We start from the raw sequence: 9,111 nt of genomic DNA, 5'->3' as shown, positions 1-9,111 counted from the left end.
TTTTTTGTAATCCATGATTGAATTTTTTGAAAATTTGTGATTTTTTTTTTTTAATCCATGATCGAATTTTTTTTTGTAATCCATGATAGAATTTTTGCAAAATTTGTGATATTTTTTTTTTAATCCATGATCAAATTTTTTTTTGTAATCCATGATAGAATTTTTTGAAAATTTGTGATTTTTTTTTTAATCCATGATCGATTTTTTTGAAATTTTGTTATTTTTTTTTTTAATCCATATTATTCAAAGAGAAAATGAGAGAGATGATGATTATGAGGCCACCCTATCCCAGCCATATTATTCACATATCGAGTCCCAACAGCAACAGTGTAGGGATGAGCACAACAGTACATATGAGCATGAAGGATGGACAATCTTCGGGGATTTTAGATTGGGAACACAACAAAACACTAACACTCAAGGATTTGAGAATAGTCAGACGCTTGCTAATATCGATGATTCGTTTTTAGATCGAATCAATGAATTGTTAAACGAATTCAATCAATGGCACCAGCGTGACCAAGAAGAACAATAACGTCGTCTATCATTTTATTTTTTGATCATATGTTACTAATTTTATGCTTTATTGTAGTCCATGTATGTTGATATACTTATTCCATGATAATTATATGTTTATCATTTTGTGTGATGTAAATTAAATGCTGAATGGCGGTTCATGCAGGGAAAGAACATATCAATATTCGCATATTCATTCAAAAACATGAAAATTCTTAATGGAGTACCCTCATTTCTTATTGAATTCCTAAAAAAAAATATTTATAATGAATTTTAATAATTTTTTCGGATTTTTTTTAAGCTTTATTCTGACCTATTCACCCGATTCCCGATCCGTATCACCGATTCGGATCGGTTTTTTGGAAATCCGATTCGGATCACCAATCCGTTTTTTAAACCATTGGTTTCAACGCAAAAAATAAGTACAAAATCTCCCATGATTCCTAAAATTGGCCAAGATTTGGGCTGCAATTTCATCATGCAGTCTTCCACCAAACTCAGTCAACCCTGCTAAGTTGTTGGAGGTTCAGTACTATCATCCACTGCATTTTCCTTGGCCACTCCTCCCAAATTTTCAAGAGCTCTCTTCTCTAACACATGCTCGGGTCATCTTGTCGCCTGGATAATGTCATGCGATATACATGTGGGTATGATGATTTCAACCTACGTCGGATTACAAATTGAGCTATCAAGATCTAGAACGGCATCTTCCATATTCCAAAAGTAAACTCGCAAAATATTCCGTAACCATGAATGGCAATGGTTGAATAACTCTCGCTCCGACCTCAATTTGAGATATTGGAGCCAGAGTTCGACAGCCCGGGAATTCCTTAAGATGGTACTGAACAACACGATATGAGCAAATGGAACCATGCATGTTGAGGCAGTGCGCATCTTTGAGCTAACATTTACCTACACCAATTTAATCAAATATATCAGTGAATATGTCATGAAGTTGTATCAAAGGGTGTTGAGGCACTTTCAATGAGTTAGTCGGCCTGCCAATTGTATCCCATAAGATTTTCAGGTATGCAACGTATCCTTCCTATCCAACAAGCACTAATGGAAAAACTAATCAAGTCATCGTGCCTTATCCCAATTATTTGAAGTCGTGTAGGAAAATCTAATCAAATGAAACTAGAAAACTCCATATTTATATATGCACCTTTCTATTATGAAATCGTGAAAATATTTGCTTCCTAACTCAAGTTGGGGATGTGGCCTATTCCCCATAAAGTTCAGCTATTCATCTGGTTAGCGGCACAACATAAGATTTTGACTATAGATAACCTTATCAAGCGGGGTAAAATTTTACCTAACGTTTGCTTACTTTGCAAACAAGACGATGAATCTGTTGCACAATTGTTGATGCATTGCATTTTCTCTTCTCGAATCTGGCACTGGCTCTTTAGCTTGGTTGGTGTGTCTATGGCAAGGCCGCAGACAGAAGGGCCTTTGAAGGTGTGGTTTTACCATATCAAAAGGTTATTCTAATAATCCAACATTCAATTTGGTCATGTCTTTTTGTGACTAAAGATGGATGGGGAATTACGAAAGTAAATGTCATGACCAATCTTTCTAGTATTTTCTCACTTGGGGTTAGAAAATCACGGTGGCTTTATGGTATGCTCCTCCTTTTGGATGTCTTAAGATTAATTTTGATGGTAGCTTAATTGGTAACCCAGGTCCCGCGGATATTGGGGGTATTATTCGTGATTGTTTCGGGAACACTATTCTCTCCTATGCAGGACCTATCGGTAGGGCAACATCGAATCTTGCTAAGATGAGTGCCTTACTCAGAGGTTTACTTATTTTTAAGCATCGTAACTTGGGCATTAATCTCATTGTTGAAGGAGATTCTTTGAACGTAATACAATGGTGTAGGAAAGAGCTGTCAATTCCTTGGGAACTCCGATCTCTACGGCTACAAGTCTTGGATATTTCAGCTTCTTTATACATTTCTTTCTCCCATGTTTTTTGAGAGGCTAATGTGATTGCTAATGCTTTGGCTAAAGGAGGTGTTGGCCTATACTCTCTGCTGATGTAATCTCTTTTTAGAATATCAATAAAATTCTGTAACATTGGTCAAAAAAAGTTGGGGACGTGTGTCCAAAAAATGATCAAAGATGATCCTAGCAAAGTATTCGAGTTAGTTAAACTAAAGCAAACTAGCACTCTATTAAAATAAGTTTTTAATTGATAGACAATTGTTACCTTGAAATAGGCTGATGTTGGGATTGGATGAGATGGAACTATGTATCTGGCTACTCGGAGGGAATTAGGAAAGTTGGTCCAACTACTTGAATTGGGTTTGATACTTTATTGAAAGAGGCAAAAAGTTTATATAAGGTTGCAACCTTAAAAATGTAGAATTACATAACCTTAAAATGTAGAATTACTAAAAATCCTCTAGTTGATCATCTCAACATCGAGATGTCTGAATATAAAAGAAAAAAGATTTTGAGTCCCAAAAATAAGGCATCTTACAACACATCATCTAGCCTGTCGATTTTCAATATTTTCATATGTTTATAGATCTACTTGATTTTAAGTATTTATGGAGTTTAAAATTTTATAATTAGATATGAAAATAGATTTTGAGATAATCCTAATAATTTTTTATACCAAAATTACATGTTATGATAAAATTTGGGGGTGCACCTTATTTGGATTGTTTAAGGTTACAACCTTATAGAAACTACACCCTTGAAAGAGAGACTAATTATATATGGAAAAGGTTTAAATAAGGTTGCAACCTTAAAATGTAGAACTAAAGATGCACATAAAAAATCCATCATAAAAGGTTGTTTGGATGTTGAAAAACCTTTTAATTGATCATCTCGACATCGAGATGTATGAATATAAAATAAAAACAAGATTTTGAGTCCGCGAAATAGTGTATCTTGCAACATATTATCTAGACCATCCATTTTCAAGATTTGCATATGTTTGTAAATCTTATTGATTTGAACCATTTTTAGAGTTTAAAATTTTATAATTAGATATGAAAATAGATTCTTAAGCCATCCTAAGAATTTTTTCTATCAAAATTACATGTTATGATAAAATTTAGAGGCACACATTAATTGGATTGTTTAAGGTTGCAACCTTATGCAAATCGCACCCATTATATATTGCCTATTAGTTTAATATAGAAGGTGTATACGGTAATCTATATATTTAGGAAGGTGTATATTGTAATCAGTATATATAGGAAGGGTAGGTACAATATCTTGTATTTTATAGTAAGTCTCGATAGAGTATAGCTGTTTATGATTTATTTCTATTTTTGTCATCTATATTTCTATTTAAGACAAGCTTGCATATTCACAATCTTCAATGGACATTGAGTCTCTTCAGAGAAACTTATGACTCTTTACACGGTATTAGAGTAAGGTTCAAGACGAGTCTGTTGCTCACCCAATTGGTGCAACTTTTGTCGAGTTGTGTTTCGACTATTTGATCTATCTCTCTGTCGAGTCATGTTTCGACTATCTGATTTGTCTCTCTGCTGAGTCGTGTTTTGACTGTCTGATCTGTCTCTCTACCGAGTCGTCTTTCAATTATCTAATCTATTTAATATCCTCTCCCTCAACCCTCTAATATGTTTGATCAGAGAGCAATCTGAGCATGACAACTACTGTTTCTACTGTCACACTATGCACCAGAAGATCCTACTCGTTTCCTGCAATTAGTGTTGAAACTCCAGCTGCTCTCTCTCATAGCATCTTGAATTTGAGGGAGATTATGAAAGGAAAATATATATTGCCTATTAGGTTAATATAAAAGGTGTACATAGTAATTTGTATATTTGGGAAGGTGTGTATTGTAATCGATATATATGGGAAGGGTAGGTACAATATATTGTATTTTATTATAAATCTGTGTAAAGTATAGGTGTTTATGATTAATTCTATTTTTGTCATTTGTATTTATCTATTTAAGCCAAGCTTGTATATTCATAATCTTCGATAGAACTTGAATCTCATCAAATAAATCTGAGACTCTTCACAGTGACTAATGATTTAACCAAAATGATGGCAAAGAATTTTCATCACCCAATTGTCTTGATTGCTCTTGTTGTCTTAAATTATTCCTACTATGTTCCAACTTAGATTTTTTACCAAGAAGCCGAATCCAAAAAGTTGGGATAAGGCTTTGACGATAATGATCGTGCTTTCAACCAACAAATTCCTTGTACTACGAGGTATGGATTTTCGTTTTAAATATTTCGAAGTTAAATAAATGGTCCCTTTCCCATACACAACAAATTGAAGAGGATGAGTGGTTACTTGAGACCCTATTTGCAATTTTCGGTGAAATTTTTGTTGCCATGAGTTATACGTATTATAATACCAATGAGTTACGTATATGTAACAAAACCCAACAATGTAGAGCATATGATCCAAGGAAGTTAGTAGGATCTACAAGTTCATAATCGTATATCCATGCTAAAATGGTATATATTGCATCATCGATTGTGAGCCACATCTCTGTTAATTAGTGGAAGTCGGTTGGTCATCTTGATTGAAGCAAAACAGTGAGTTTCCTGTATTTTCTAATGCACTTGAGAGGTATTCAGTATCTCTGTTTCTCCCCATTGAAGTTTTTGGACACTATTACTGATTGGAAGATGAATTAATATTCTTATCTGTGCTTTTAAGCGAATACTATGAGCCTGCATCTCAGATACTCGGGGAAGGATCTCATTGTATGCTGGGGGTGCTCTCAGTTTTTTTGATTTTTTTATATGCTTTTCATATTTTAATAGAATTTTTTTATATTTTGTTTGTGTTTTTCAACACTTTTTTTACTGTCTCGGACTTGCTCTATTAGAGTAGTTGAATCGGTCAGTTTACCGGTTAAGCCAGTTAAACAGCTTCCGAGCCCATGTTTGGTTAACCGCTCCGGTTCGATTTTGTGAACACTGCTTTCCATAACATTTGAAACCAATTCTAATTCTATAGGATTTAACTTAATTGGAAACAGTTCTAATTCCTACGGTGTCTAATTGGAAACAAGAGTGTCTTTGTCGGCATAAACCCTAAAACGAAACTTAATCATTACAGGGCAAATGGGAAGTAGAGTTTTCAAGGATTTATTCACTGATTCTAGTTAAGAGGAGGCTCTGCCAGAGTTTTGGAACAAAAAACAAAAGACCTTAAAGAGAGTAGTCTGTGGGTTGGGGTAGAGAGAGAAGCTCAAGCTCTTGTGGTTTTGGATAGAGAGACTTATTCGGTTAGATAAATATAAGAATATAGTTCAATTTATTTATTGTTTTAAAACGTATATGGATGCAAAAGGAAATTAAAAATTTTGTAAAACTAGGAAATTTAAAATTTTAGATTAAAAATCCATTTCTAGCATGGTTTAAGAGGGGACCCTATATGTATAGTATGAGTTGGCTGACTCATGGACAGCCCATCAAAAAGGGAGGCAATTTTGAAGTTTCTACCAACAATCGTAGCAAAAGTGAGCCTCGCCATGTAAAGAAATATGTCGACTTCTATATTGATTTGAAAAGCAAAGAAAAACCAAACCACCCCCGTGAGCCATTGGAATAACATTTTGTTCTATATTGATTTGAAAAGCAAAGAAAAACCAAACCACCCCCGTGAGCCATTGGAATAACATTTTGTTCTAATAGAGTATAGAAACTCACTACGCCAACTCGAAATCGTCCGAGTTTCGAAAGTACTAGGTTGGATCTTGCCCCGATTCCAAATGAGCCAATTGATACTTATAGTTCAAGTAAAATAATTTTCAATAATAGATCTTTTAGCCCAATCCTTGAGTTTTTTTTGTTTTTGATATTGATATGAGGCTATAATCAGCCCATTTTCGATTGATTGCAGTACCAATCAACTTCTATTAAACTAGATCAGAACATTGTTTGTTCAATTTTGGTTGACAGATTTTTCCTACAAAAAATCCTCATTTTTTGATTTGAAAATCCTCGTCCACCATTCTTCAAATTTATCTCCCAATTATCAAATGTGAAAAGAAAACGAAAGTCCCAATTTCAATTGTTAATTTATTTTGATATAAAAACATTCCATTTCTCTTATTGTTTCAACTAGTGATTAAAAAATCGGTGAGTCGCAACGGACTCGCCCAAGTCGGCACTAGAATCGATCCCCCAGTGTCAATTCATATAAAACACGTTGTTCTAGAACCGGGCGATTCTATACAATAAATCGCTGCATGATGTCATGAATCCCCCGGTTCTTCTACAGTAAATCGCTGCATGACGCTTAGTTCTTCTACAATAAATCGTTGCAAGACGCTCGTGTGTATGACGGGTGCATTCTTGTAATTTTTGGGTGTATGACGTGGGTATTCTTGTAAATTTTGGGTGTGTATGGCGTGGACGTTACGTGAGCATTCTTGTAATTTTTGGGTTAAAATGATGACGCACGTGTATTTGACATGGGCATTATTGTAATTTTTGGATTATCTTATAATTTTTAGGTTAAATATGGTCAAAGACGAGTAAGTGGATCGACTCATCAAGATCCCATTGAAATAAGATCTACACAAGAAAAAGCACTTGCCATTCGTTGGTTATTAGGGGCATCCCGAAAACGTCCGGGTCGAAATATGGCTTTCAAATTAAGTTCCGAATTAATGGATGCTGCCAAAAGGAATGGCGATGCCATACGCTAAAAGGAAGAGACTCATAGAATGGCAGATGCCAATAGAACTTTTGTACATTTTCGTTAATCCATGAAAAAGAATCTATATAGACACATAGATCCATGGATCCGTACATCTCGATCGGAAAAGAATCAATAGAAAAAGAAAGAATCGGAATCGATCGATATGTTTCTTGAAACAAACGAAAAAAAAAGAAGAGATGAAACATCAATGATGGATCAACTAAGCTCTCTCGGGGGCTTGCTTAAGAATAAGAAAGAGGAATCTCATGGAAATACCATGGAATAAAACTTAATTCTATTCGTGGGGATTCAGTAAATATCCCATTCCAAAAATAGAAAGATCGAAACAATTGGAACTTTTTCAGAGATTGGGTGCAGTTACTAATTCATGATCTGGCATATATAGAATGAAAACTTCACACGACGTGGGTATTCTTGTAATTTTTGGATTATTTTGTAATTTTTGGGTTAAAATGAGTCAAAAGCTATGAACCTAGCTCGTGTGTATGACGTGGGCATTCTTGTAATACTTTTGGATTAAAATGGGTCAAAGGTCATGAACCATATAATTTTTGGGTTAAAATGGATCAAAGGCCATGAACCTAGCTTGCGTGTATGACGTGGGCATTCTTATAATATTTTTGGGTTAAAATAGGTCAAAGGCCATGAACCTAGCTCGTGTGTATGACATGGGTCAAAGGCCATGAACCAAGGGTTTACACCTCCAAGCCAGGTGACCCTAACCACAGGGCTTCAAGCTTCCTCATTCGTTCGCACGTGATTTGAATTGGTACCAATGAAGTATTTATCCACTTCAATCTTCTTCCACTTTTTCGATGTGGTATGTTGTGAATAAAATGTAATATTTGAAAAGGTGATATAATATAATACTTTATTCGGATTAATAACATCACAAAATGGGGCCGTGGTGTAGCAGTTATCACGTCCTTCATTCACATTGGAGGTTGCTAGTTCAAATTTTGGCAACGTTATTTTATTCTTTTTCTTGTCAAATTTCTGTTTCTTTTTTAAAAAAAAAGAAAAAAAAGAAGAAGAAGGTAATACAACAAGTATTTCTTGTCAAAAAAATATAAAATAAAAGGTTATTGTTAAAAGAAACCAAAAAGGTAATACGACAAAATAAAAATAAAAATAAAAATAAAAATAAAAGGTTCTTGTTAAAAGAAAAAAAAAAAAGGTAATACAACAAACAAAAAAAATAAAAATAAAAGGTTCTTGTTAAAAGGAAAAAAAAAAAAAAAAACCACAAACATTTCTTGTCAAAAAGAATAAATAAAAGGTTATTGTAAAAAAAATAAATAAAAGGTTATTGTAAAAAAAATAAATAAAACGTTCTTGTCAGAAAATATATATAAGGTAATACAACAAGTATTTCTTGTTAAAAAAAAAAAGCTTTTGTCAAAAAAGAAAGAAAGCAATACAACAAATATTTCTTGTAAAAAAAAAAAAAAAATTCTTGTCAAAAAAAAAAGAAAAAAAGGTAATACAACAAGTGTTTCTTGTCAAAAAAATAAAGGATTAGGGCTCTCCGCCGATTCCCGATTTTGGTGGCCAGTTTTTTTATCTATTTAAACCATTGTTTATTAAAATCCATATATGATTATATACTTCATCCATGATAATTCTATAATTTTTCGATATAAATTTAATAGTTAAAATAAGTTCATACAGAAAAAGAACATCTCAATATTCGCATATTGATGAAAAAAATGAAAGTTAATAATATAGTACCCCAATTTCTTATTGATTCCTAAAAAATAATATTTATAATGAATTTTAAAATTTTTTTAAAATTTTTTATAACGCTTAATTCAACCAATTCGACTGATTCCCGATCCGAATTGTCGATTCATCGATCCGAATGGGTTTTTTGAATGCTTGATCTGGTGCATCGATCTGTTTTTTAAACCATTGA

The sequence above is a fragment of the Amborella trichopoda genome, chromosome 2 (assembly GCF_054954075.1).
Source record: "Amborella trichopoda isolate Santa Cruz 75 chromosome 2, AtrichopodaSantaCruz75HAP2 v2.0, whole genome shotgun sequence".
Lineage (NCBI taxonomy): Eukaryota > Viridiplantae > Streptophyta > Magnoliopsida > Amborellales > Amborellaceae > Amborella > Amborella trichopoda.
Note: the sequence above shows the minus strand (reverse complement) of the source record.